Below are 13,057 nucleotides of genomic sequence, written 5' to 3' on the forward strand. Positions count from 1 at the left end.
ATTGAGACAGGCACTGCTATATCCCTGTTTCACAGAGAAAGAATGAGACACTCAGGTTAGGGACAGACATTCAAAAAGCCTGAGCCTGAATTGATTCAATCTTTGCAGGTTAGTCTAACCTGGCTAGGCTGAACTCATAGGTGACTCATGGGAGGATATGGGGGGGAGGAGGGAGCCCCCACCCCTGCCTCCAAGATTGGCCGCCGCCACTGCCGGCTTCTGTGGGCAGTGTCACCAACTTCTTCAGGTGGTCACTGCTTGCCGCCCCACCGCCAAATTGTGACCTCCCCCCCCCCCAGTCTCTGGAGGCACCGGTCATTCATGGCTGAACTGGTTTGTAACAGGACATTCTCTTTCACTCTCCCTCCCTGCTTCATCCTACTGTCTGCAGCAAGCTGACAGGCAAGCAAGCCAGCAGGGGGCTGATAACAATGTTTATCACCTCATCAGCAAAACAATAGCCTCTCTCCACTCGTTCAAACATTTCTTAAACAGCTTACCAACTGACCTGTTGATCAGTTCCAAAAAGCCCTAAGAGGTCACTGTTCTGTCTGCCACACATAGCATTAGCAATCATACCACAGCCCTAGGGTCCATGGGGCTGGAATCCATGATGTGGGAGATGGGAGGGAGGGAGGGTGTGGGGTGGGGGGAGATCCTGCTCGTCCAGCAAGCAGCAAGGTGGGTAGGGGAGGGGGAAGCCAGGCAGATCCTACTGTACCTGCAGGGATGCCAGTATGCTGGGGGAGCCTGCTTTATCTTATATCTTTATCTATATCAGCACAGGGTGTGGGACAAACATTGCATAAACCAGTTTGACCCCAATCAGTTAAGTCTGATACTACACTCAACCAGGTTTATCTCAAACCAGTTTCAGCCATTTTCAAAGTGGTTTATGTGCACTGAACATCTGTTCTGTTACAGTCTTAAACCAGTTTCTGATCACTTAAACTGGTTTCTGTGTAATGTCTGTCCCTAGCCTAAGTGCCTTGCCCAAGTCAGACAGGATGTCTGTAGCAGAACAGGAAACAGAACTCAGGACTCCTGAGTCTCAAGCTGGCACTGTAACCACTAGGCCATCCTTCTGCCAGACACCCCAGCCCACATCAGAGACTCTCTGGAGGTTTGAGGACATTTGGTGGACATTACTTTTCACTTCCATGCTACTTCTGGTTCCAGCCAGGCCCCCTAGTGACACAACTGAAGCATCTGGTGAAGAATCACACTTACAAAACCTTTTGCAACAGGAGATTAATTCTCCCCTGATTCAAAGCAGCCAGAACCAGAAATCACAGGAAAAAGCCTAATTTGCAGACCTTCTTCACTGACTGGGGAACCCTGGAAGTACAAACCCTTTGGATAAAACAGTCCAGCATTTCCTCAATCCCTTACTGTTGGGAACTGCTCTGGATTTCTCCCTTCCCCTGGAGCTTGCTGCTGGAGGCCCAGATGTGAAGATGAGGCAATCCACCAAGCATAGCGAGGCCAGGATGCTGTACCAGAGACAACTTGGGGTAGATGAAATTCCAGTGCCCCCCTCATCTTCTCACTGACTACATAAGCTTCTCCTGTTGCCTAAAGCAGCAGCCTCTATTGTTTCCTGTGTTATTGAATAACACTGTTCTGTCAGAGCACTCTTCTGAGCTGCCTACATGTTGGACAGTTGCTGCAAAGCCATTTCTATAAGAGGATCCTCAGCATCTTGGACACCTCCTGGTCCCTAGGCATTATCCACTGGGCATGAATTAGCTGAAGGCTTTCTGGGCCAGACAGGCTCATGCCTGCTTTGAAAACTGTTAGGTTGCAATGCAGATTTGCCTAACAAGGCTAGATTGAAGCACTGGATAGCAGCTTGGTAGCTGCCGAACAGTGATCATGTTGCAATTTATTTTTAATTATTATTTTTAATTTATGGAGATTTTTCCTGCTCCAGTATCATCCTCTTAGCAATTTAGGCAATGTAAAATAATATGGAAAATGCAAAACTCCCAACCCTGGAGTTGCCAATTAGGATATCCCTCTACAGCAGATTGCCTATCCCATTGCCAGTTCAGCCACCTCCTCATCCCATTTACCCATGCAAAGGGCGGAAGTGAAGCAACTCCAGTTACTTTAAAAAAAATCAATTTTAGGAAGAATTAAGGGTTTTGCTAGTAGCTTCCTTCTGTTTAAATCAAGTGAGGGCCAGTTCCTCAGTATATGGACATTACATATGTGTATATCTGCAGAATGCAATGCACACCCGTTTATTCAATGATAGGGAATAAACAGTCATTTGAGTTAGGCTTATTTGTGCTAAAGCTTTTAGCTTCCAAGTGTTCACCCATTGTAACTTGGATAAAATCATTCACAGCCCTGTCTCATCAAATGCACCATCCTTCTCCCATTCAGATGACACTGCTCTATATGCACCAGGGGGTCATCGACAGTACCATTTCTAACATTGTTGAATATACCATTTGCCGTATGTTTTCGCAATGAGCCATTGAACACATTGTTCGTCATTGGCTTTGATTAGCTGAGGACATCCCATTCTCTTCCTCGTTTACAGCTCCCTGGAGGATCCTTTCCTTTTGACACACTAACCAAAAGCGATTATCGCTTCATTTGTTCTGAGTGCTGGATATACCCTTATGTGATTTATTCCTCATTATACAATTACTTTACGTTATGAAGGGCTGGGAGTGTAATAGTTGCAGTGATTTTAGCCAACTCTAGATTTAAGAAAATTGGAAAAATATCCTTGACTTAAACATTAATTAGCAAATAAAGATGAAGTGGAGAATAATCTTATTATTTAGACTTAATTGTATTGCTGATGCTTGTAATACAGTGAACATGAATTTATTGGCAGAGACTGCTGGAATGGCATGTTTAGAAAAGCAGGAAGAAGTGGGGTCTGCTTAGTGCAGTAAGCCAAAGGGGCTGACTTTAACAGGGCCATTTCTCCTTTGAGGATCCGAGTTCAAATTCCAAGCTAAGTCAGAGTTGAAATGAGTTGATGGCTTTCACTCATGCCTTGACTATTTTAATTGACATTACTAAACTGCTGCACAATTGTCAGTGGCTCGGTCTGTGGAGAGGCCCAGGCTTAGCATAGTGTTTGTTTTACCCGTCGGATGTTCTATTGAACGATCCAGTTTCAGTGCCAATAAACATCCTGTTCTTTTTTAGCATGCCAAGGACCATGAAACACGCCTATCATTCTTCCACACAGAGTTATTGAACATACCATTGATTTTACCATCCTAAGCACCATTGCACAAACTATTCTGTCTCTGCAACCATTACCATGGGACACAGTATTCATTACTTACCTTTTTGTTTTTGGAGGCCATCAAATTTACAGGTTATTTTCCCAGTCGCCTGCATGCACCAATCCTTCTACAATTAACTGCGGGACTGGCAAAATTTGTAACATTTTGACTAAGTCAGAAATGGCCCTCAGAGGAGCTATGCCATTTTACACCTGCTGAATGAACCAGTCTTGTGACCTAAACCCTTGAAAATGTCATGCTTGGAATAGCATCTGAGACCCACTTTTCAAATCAAACTAGAATTTCCTCTTCAGAAGACTGCAGCAAGCAAGCCTCAGAATAATTAAAATCCCCTTCACCATACCATTAAATATAAATACAAATGGTGTTAATATCTCTGGTTACTACAAGAGCATTCCACAGCACCCTTTAATTGTCTAATTAAATCACCAAGGGCTTGGGTTAGTGACAAGGCAATCCTTAATGGTGTCTTGCTTGTACATTTATATAAGGTATGGTACAAGACTGTTGTTTATCTAATTAATCCCCAAGGTCAAATTCAGAGATGATGTGCAGGGTAATGTAATTTAGGCTTCCTTACATTTTGTTAGACTCCCTCCAATTTACTCATGCCCATTTGCTGTACTGATGTGTGAACAGAAGGAGCCTAAGCTGATGTAACACACACACCAAGGGGTGGTAAAGCAGCTGCATGATGAAGAAGAGGATAGTCTGCTCTCAGCTGCTTTTCCTCATGAACCCCTCTCTTCTGACCCCTTGGCATGGGGCTTCCTTACATGCAGTGGGACAAATGAAGGGATATCAAGTAAAAGGAGGAAGTAAGCTACACAGAAACATGGAGTTAACGTAGACCAGGAAGAGATGTTCTTAGCCACTGGGGAGGGGGATCGCAAACAGTTTTTGGGAAATCATAACCACCCTCCCATACTGCATGGTTAGAGTAAAAGAGCATGTCAAAACTTTGGTCTGTTGTCATCTGGGATCAAAGTATTGAAAAGAACTGCTGGCCTAGAGAGAGGACTAAGTGTAATGCCCATTTTACAAGATGCTGGGAGGAGGTGAAGGATACATTGAAGTCTCATCTCCACTGTGGCAGCAACGTGTGGTCACACCAAAGGGCCTAAGTGTACCCTGCCCACCCCAATCCACTGACATAACCCTGAGCCACAAGTCCAGCTGTAAGACTGCTTTAGGCTACTGCCCACCCCCTGCTCTCTAGCCTTTAATCTCTGGCTAGTTTCTGAGCAAGTTTAGAGATCAGCTCAGAACAGCCTCTTGGGTGATTGTCTGATTTGGGAGGGGATCAGCCGACTTGGATAGACAAGGCACAAGCGGGGCTGGCTTAATGCCTTCAACAAGGTACAGATAAGTCATAACTTGGCTTTTCCTAGAGTCACTGACATTCATTTCTGTGTTTAGCTCTAATGGATCAGGTGTGTCACCTGTTTTTAAACATCACGGATTAGTGAAAGATACTGATATGTGGGTGTTTTCTCAGCAATTTGTAGTTGCCAAGGAACTCCAGCTTAGCAGGCTATGCTGGTGCCAGTGTATGTTCCCCACATCCTCTTCTGAAGCCTTACCTTACACCAACCATGCCCTTACCTTGCCCTTTTAGCCCAGGAGAATTTTTCTTCTGAGGCCTCTGCCTCTCCACCCCTGCTACTTAATCTTAGTTTAGAAATGATGCAGGAAGCTGAACTCCAGACCCCACCTAGAAAAGAGTAACAGTAACCAGGAGGCAAGACCCTTCACTCACCAGCTTAAGGATAGCAATGGAATGGGAATAAAATCTGGTCCTTTAGATGGCACTAAGAGATAACTGGCCTGTCCTCCTGAAGAGACAAGGATTATAACCTGGGCATATTCCCAGATGACTCAAGGACTACCAGAGGCCAGCCTTCAGTCTAGTTCTAGCCTCCTGGTCAACCTCCTCCTGGCCTTGACTAAGCTAGTGATATACCTCAACAGGAAGGAGTGTCTAGCCGGGAGGACCCCCAGGGACTGCGAAGCCACTTTCCTTTCCCTAAAGCAATCCCGTCTCTGGTCAGAGTATCGCCAGAGTGATACTCTGGGCACTGTCCACTAGCTCCTTGGACACATCTGAGGGCCAGTGGGTGCTGTCCAGTGTGCTCTGCTCGGGGTCCCCTCTTGGCACACTACTTTTAAACCTATGACCTTCACTCCCATCCCAGCTTTGTTATGAATTGTCCCAAGCAATTAGTTGCCACTTTCCCAGTAGCCTCCCTTCTAGTTTCATGTGGGGGGCCTTTCGCCCAGAAACTCCTAAAGTGGCAAATAGGCAGCTTAGTTCTAGTCCCAGCTCCCACTGACATGGACCGACACCTACCTGAAGCCCAAGAATAGAGATGTGCTCGGCACCCATGCACAGTGCTTCCTGCTGAGCACAACTCCAGCACACAGCTGACATTCACTGCAGAAAAAAATCAACACTCAGCAGGAATTCCCACTGCAGAAAGTATGCTGCAATTGTAGCAGCTTCTTGAAGCCGGGGGTGAGTTTTATAGAAAGGAGGACTGTGGGGTAGAGGCACATTCTGAACCACATCTGTACCAGCTTTTCATTGGACCAGCTCCCAGTGCCCATTTTGCCAAACTAGCCTTTATCATCTGATGCCACTCATCAGAAATGCTAAAAATTGAACTTTTCCTTCTCTTTTATTTCTTTCCCTTTGAAATGATGGGGTTTTTTCTTTTTAATGTTGGATCAGATCAGTCTGATCGTTTTGGATAGTAACCGTTCAGTCTGAATTCCTGGGCAAGCTGTCAAGTTGTCACAGATTGTACATGTGCGCTGCGTGGATGGTTTTCCATTGTCCACAAATCAGTAACAGATGTGAACATCCTGACAGCCACAAGCTCCTGCTGCAGGCTGCGTTGGAGGAAATAAAAGAGAAGCCGAACTCCCAGAGATGCAGCAATGGGTTTTTTCTATTGCTCACAATGAAATATGCAAAATGTTAAGAACAATGGGAGTGTTATGAATAAAGATGTGCAGCTGGGCAAATAATAACCCACTCCCCTCCAATGCCAGCCTAGATCCCCAAATCATCCCCAATCTCTGCTGTCACCACTCTCGGAAATTCCACCCCTGCTAAAGGAAAAAGGAAAAGGGAAAAAAATCAAACCAATCACTGTTCTCATTTCTGTTTCCTACTCCCTGCTAGTGCTTACTACCTCCATTTCTGATGCCTTGTCTGTAAGTCGAAGGACTAAAGACCACTCTTCTTTTATGTCTGTACAGTGCCTCACGCAACAGGGCCCCCATCCTAGTGGGAACTCCTGGGTGTTACCTTAATGCATATCATAAATAGTTCTGGGACATATTCAGCCACTGTTCCTCAGGATGACTTTGACACAAGCTGGGTTCCTGGGCAATTAGGATGTCTGTATACCCTATTTGGTATGCATAAGATAGGATCTGACTCTCTAAAAATAGCAAAACTGATGCTGCTGGAAGATATGATATCAGAGCTCCATCTTCATTCCCATATTCACTTGAGCGTTTTTCCCTTGTGTCCTTGGGCTTAGCTGTCTTCTCACTTCTACAAGTATGAATAAGTAACCACTCCATTGAAGCCACTAGCTCCACAGGATAAACATTGGCTAGTGAGAGCAGAATCAGACTTTTATAACTGAAATAATGCCTCAACTAGTATTTTTTTAAATCCAGAAAAATCAAAAACCTGTAGGTTTACCCATTATTTGTTATGTTTCAAACAGAAGCAAATGTTTATAGCTGGGCTGTAAACTCATGATGATGCGGGGCAGATATTTTACAAGGCTGTTCTTGCCAGCAATAACTGAATACCAGGTTTTGTTTGAAATTTGGACTCTGTCTACAGCATTTCTCTTGCACTGGGCAGATTTACAGAATGTCAGTTGTATCCCACACGTTAATAAAATTGTTCTCGCACTGAAGTCATGCATCTACTGAAATACACATGCATTGAGTCACACTTCTATGAAATTTAATTTGCATCTGCTTCTGCATTTACAAAATTTCACACGCTCGTGAATTTGTCTTGGCAAAGTAAAACCCATCTTCACATTTCTCACACATCTGAGACAGGGGACAGCATTGCATGCCACAGCTCAGTGTTACTTGCCTCTTATGCATTTGTGACATTGCACGTGCATTGCCTCTTACACCTACAATACTGGATGAGCATCTAGCTTCATTTCTACATGACTACCCTTGCCAGGCAGTCATGCAGCTGTGAAATTGCACTTGCATCTTGCACATCTGTGAAATAGCACTTGTACAAGTCCTACCCACCTACCCACTCACATGCCAAAGGAATTTCTGTCAGAGCTCACACATCTCTGAAACCTGAATCGGTGCATCACTATTTCATGCTGTCTCTTTGAGACATTCCCTGACGAACAGTTTCGGTGACCCAGTAATGTTATCTTAGTAAATCAAAAATGTAAACATTTGGGTTCAGGACTGTGCTGAATGGATTTGAAAATGAGTTATGGTAGGAACCCGGCAAGGAGTCTGAGTTTGGTTTGGCAGTCACCTCTCTTGCCTGGAACCTGCTTTTCAAGATTAAATACGATACCCTGCAATACGTCCAAAACGTCAATTACTCCAAGTCTCTCAGGTTTGCAATTACAGAATGCAAGTCATGTTCAGCATTTTATGAAACTGCTTTTTTTGGCACAGTCCATCTTTCTCTTATTGTAAAAAATAACTTTCAAATCAAAGCATTAAATCAAGGCAAATGCACTAGAAAGGGAGTCTTGGCTGGGCTGGTATTATAAACTATTACAATGCTGTAAATGGACCGGGGGGTCCAGGAGGCAGAAGGGAGCATCTTTCTGTTTAGGAGAGTGAGAGTATAGAGTGGCAAATCAGGGCAAATGAATGTGGAACGGTCTTGGTTCACAAATATTTAATCCCACTGTCATAGAATTAAATCCCACAGTCACCTTACTATAAACCTGCTGTGGGACATGGGAAGTCAGTCTGGAGCAACACCTCCCCCATCCCATTGGAATCCAAGAGGTACTGTCATGCCGTGGGTTTTATCATGTGAAAGCAGCTGCAGATAATTTCTTTTAAGCTTTTCCAAGCTGTGGATGTGCCCTGCCAAAGACACTGCTGACCCCTTCTTTGCTCCCCATCTGTCAGGTGTGGAAGGGAGCTGAGTGAGTTTGGGAACATCGACCTTGCCTCTTTTATTCCTGGCCCTGAGCCTGGTGAAATTCTTTCCTACCTGGTGACTCCTGAGATCTGCCTCTTTTACCTCATGCATGTCTCAGGAGCTGGCAGTGCATTTCATAGGGAGGAAGGCACTTCTCCATGCGGAGTGGTAGGGGAAGGGGCTGTGTACCTCTGGGAAGCCTTAGTTGTATTTTGAGATAGATACATTTCCCTTCAACTGGTCACTCCCAGTTTTTGCTGAGAAACATTCAGGTGTTCTAAATATGCCACTGAACTATCTTTCAGGTCTTAACCTCCATCAGAGCTGACCTCGTGAAGGAACACCTTGACAGGCTGGATACCTTCAAGTCAACCGACCCTGAAGTTTACACCCCAAGGTACTCAAGGAGCTGGCGAGCATCATAGCTCAGCCCCTGGCGCAGATCTTTAAAAACTCCTGGCGCTCTGGTGTAGTGCCTGAAGACTGGAAGAAGGCCAATGTGGTGCTGATCTTCAAGAAAGGGAGGAAAGTAGATCCAGCAAACTATGGGCCCGTCAGCCTGACTGCTATCCTGGGGAAGGTCTTGGAAAAGATTATCAAAGAAGCCATCCTTAACAGACTAGCTGATGGCAATATCCTGAGGGATACTCAGCATGGGTTTGTTGTGGGTAGGTCTTGCTTGACCAATCTCATTTCCTTTTATCACCTTGGCAAGGGGGAAGAGATTGATGTTGTATATCTTGACTTTAAAAGAGCCTTCAATCTGGTATCCCATGATCACCTCTTGGCAAAACTGGCTAACGGCAGCCTTGACCTCACCATGATCTGCTGGCTGGGGAATTGGGTCCACGGGAGGACCCAGAGGGTGGTGGTCGATGGGAGCCAATTGTCTTGGTGCACGGTCACCAGTGGGGTCCCTCAAGGCTCTGTCCCACGGCCTATACTGTTTAACATCTACATCAATGATGTGAACATTGGTGTCAGAAGCGGACTGGCCAAGTTTGCCAATGACACCAAACTCTGCGTTAAAGCATCCACACCTGAGGACAGGAGGTCGATCCAGGCAGACCTTGACAGGCTCAGGAAATGGGCAGATGAAAACCTGACGGTGTTCAACCTTGCTGAAAAATGCAAGGTTCTCCACCTTGGGAGGAAAAACCTGCAGCATGCTTTTAGGCTCAGCAGTGCTACAGTGGCTAGCACTACAAATGAAAGGGACTTAGGAGTCATGATTGACCACAAGGTGAGCGTGAGTCTTCAATGTGATGATGCGGCTGGAAAAGCGAGCAAAATGCTGGCTTGCATCCATAGCTGCTTCTCAAGTAAATCCCAGGATGTCATTCTCCCCTTGTACTCAGCCTTGGTGAGGCTGCAGCTGGAGTACTGCATTCAGTTTTGGGCTCCACAATTCAAAAAGGATATGGAGAAGCTTGAGAGAGTGCAGAGGAGAGCCACATGCATGATCAGAGGTCAGGAAACAGGCCTTGTGATGAGAAGCTGAGAGCCATGGGGCTCTTCAGCCTGGAAAAGTGCAGGCTCAGGGGTGATCTGGTGGCCACCTATAAGTTTATTAGGGGTGACCACCAGGATCTGGGGGAATGTCTCTTCACCAGACCCCACCAAGGGATAACAAGGTCAGATGGGCACAAACTCCACTGCAACCGATTCAGGCTGGACATAAGGAAGAACTTCTTTACTGTCTGAGCTCCCAAGGTTTGGACTAGATTGCCACCAGAAGTGGTTCAAACACCCACATTGAACACCTTCAAGACACATCTGGATGCTTATCTTGCTGGGATCCTATGATCCCTGCTGACTTTCTTCCCCTGGGGAAGAGGGCTGGACTTGATGATCCTCCCAAGTCCCTTCCAGCCCAAATGTCTATGAAATTTATGAAATAGTGGCTACAGGACTGGGCCTGCACAGTGCCTGAATGGGCCACCTTACAGCAGATCCAGGAAGGCGAGTGATTCAGGAAGCACTCTTCAATTTGTGTCAGCATCAAACCTAGCATGGCTTCTCTAACAACCATACATCTGGGGGTTCATCTCTCTGATACTTTTCACAGGAGTATTGGCATTAACTCCAGCAGTCTGGTGGAATTCCAGTTTGAGTCTTAACGGTCTTCTATATAATCGGGACTTCTCTGTAGTTCTCCATTTTCAGTTGGATCCACAGACCCACCTGCTTGTCTCTCATTATTATCCTGAATTGCTGCACGGTGCTAAAACAACTGCCATATTTCCCCTCCTCAGCCTCCAAAGATGGTTGTGTATCACCAGGTTGGTTGCAGCAATGTGTGTTAATCTGTCCTTACCTGTGCAAACATTTCTTTACTTCTGATTAAGTGCTTTCAAATCCTTTGCAGTGGGGTTCTCTAAAGAATGATATGTTCATAATTCTGATGGGTCCAGAGAGGGATCAGCCCTCCTTGTTCAAATCTCATCAATACCATCTCTCTCTCCATGTGGCAGACTAATGTTTGGAGTCAGAAATGTCAGGACTCTGAGCAACACACTCTGGAATAGGTAAAGTAGCCACATTTTCAACATCCCCTCACCTAGCTGGGTCTTGGCTTCCAGAGCTGTCAATTCAGCACCTTTCAACAGCACAGTATTCACTTACTGTAGAAAAAGGAAAAAAGACATCCCATCTGCCAAAGATGGTGTAAAAAGGAGCCAAAAAACAAACTCAATAAAGGCTGAACCCGGCTCCCAAAATAAAAAAAACTTTAAAAAGTTGTATGCCAAACTGAAGAATTGCCTCTTTGGACCTGATGGCAGGCTATAGGCTTGCGTCGCTCCTAGGATATTATTCCTGGAGATGCAGGTGCACGGTGTTAAGAGATCATTTCCTGTTCACACAGCAGCTTTGGAGAATGGATTTACCACTGGACTAGCGCTCACTTTCTCTCCCTCTCCCTCTCTCCCTCCCTCCCCCAACAAATGGCTACGTGGGCAGTTCTGTTTTAACACTGGAGACTGTTCTGTCCAACTGGGGAAAACCCTGATAGTTTACCAAAAGGAATGGTTCTCATCAAGGGAAGAGGCAAAAAGCTCCATTACAGGACTCTTACATTAGATAAGGCAACAAGGGAATATTAGAAAAGACCAAAGGTGGAGGGGGCTCAGAAAAGGGAGTGCATTACAAGCTGAAAAACAGGTAATAATTCCCTCTCCGCAGAAAATGTTTTAATTGCCAATCACGCAAAGGTGATCTGTAAAACCAGTCTTAAGTGGGGACTTCATTTGAAACACATGCAGCAGCTGTTTAAACTGCCAATGGAAGTGCAATTAAAGCACAGGATCTGGGTAAGAGAACCTGCTGGAGCCAATACATGTGGCCCTGCATCAGCAACGCTCATGATAAAAAGCTCCATAATTGCATGAGCTAAGAAACAGAGATGTTTGCCCTCTTGTTCTCTCTCTTATCTGTGTGAATCTTTGAAAGAGTATTGCAGCTGAGCAAGCTTCAATTGCAAAGTGAAGTGAAGTGAGCACCCTGGTTCAAAAATTAATTGTACTTCTGTCCTCCTCACAACAGGCTTTCCTTAAGTGTTTCACGAGTCTAGTTCTTTCTTTCTTTCTCTCTCTGGGGTGGAGGGGGGTAGAGAAGGAGTCTTATCCATCTCTCTACTGATTCTGTTTTTCCCGATGTGACTATTCCCCACTGTGGAAACAATTTGTACCTACAGCCAAACAAATTATAAATATTTAGAGCTTGGTTCTCTTCTGTGCTAAAGTCCCTTTATTGCCAAAATGGTGCAAAGGTGACTTAGCATAAATTAAAATCATATCCTTTGAATTTTTTTTTAATTTTTGATCTCTAAAAATAATATATACCTGTCAGTTAAGTTGTGTTACAACGTGTGATCTATAAATGACTATATTAAAGAAAACATATAAAATCAGGAAAGCCTAATAGTAAAAATAATATGTATGTGTATGTACAGAGAGAGAGTGGATCAGCCAGAATTGTTATTTTTGGACTAAATCCTTCACCTCCTCAGGAAGGATGGAGATCCAGTGGTTAGTGAGCTCTTCTATGACCTGGGTGCCATTCCTATATCACATGCTGCTAGTCAGTAGGGCTTTGCAAAGTTTCGACTTAATATACGATTCGACAAATATTCAACATATTTGACCTTGAAAAGTGAAAGTCGAGTCAAATAGCAGCTGGTCGAATAGCTGTTGAATCGAATACCGGAAGTCGAATATTAACAGTGTGAGTCAAATATTTGACAAGGGTCAAATATTCAACTTGCCTATACTGGATTCCCTGGGGGGGGGGAAGGAAAGTAAGGGGAGGGAGGGGGAAGGAGCGCTTTCGTGACTGACATGTGTGGCTGGCCAGTGACCTGTCAGCATTCTCTGAGGTCCCTTCCAATCCCAGTGCTCTGGGGGAGGGCCAGAGAAAATGCATAAAAGGCAGCAGTTTTTCAGCTCTCTTGCTTTCTGCTTTGGGGTCAGTTTCTGAGCTGCTGGTGTTCTGCAGCACCTCTGCGTCGGACCACGATGGCTGGAAGCCCTGATCTTCAACAGATTCCCTGCTTGCAATGGGAATTTCTGAGGGATTCCTCAACAGGGATTTCTGAGAACTTGGTGCTTTT

This window comes from Crocodylus porosus, unplaced genomic scaffold, assembly GCF_001723895.1.
Source record: "Crocodylus porosus isolate Cpor-Errol unplaced genomic scaffold, CroPor_comp1, whole genome shotgun sequence".
Taxonomy (NCBI): Eukaryota; Metazoa; Chordata; order Crocodylia; family Crocodylidae; genus Crocodylus; species Crocodylus porosus.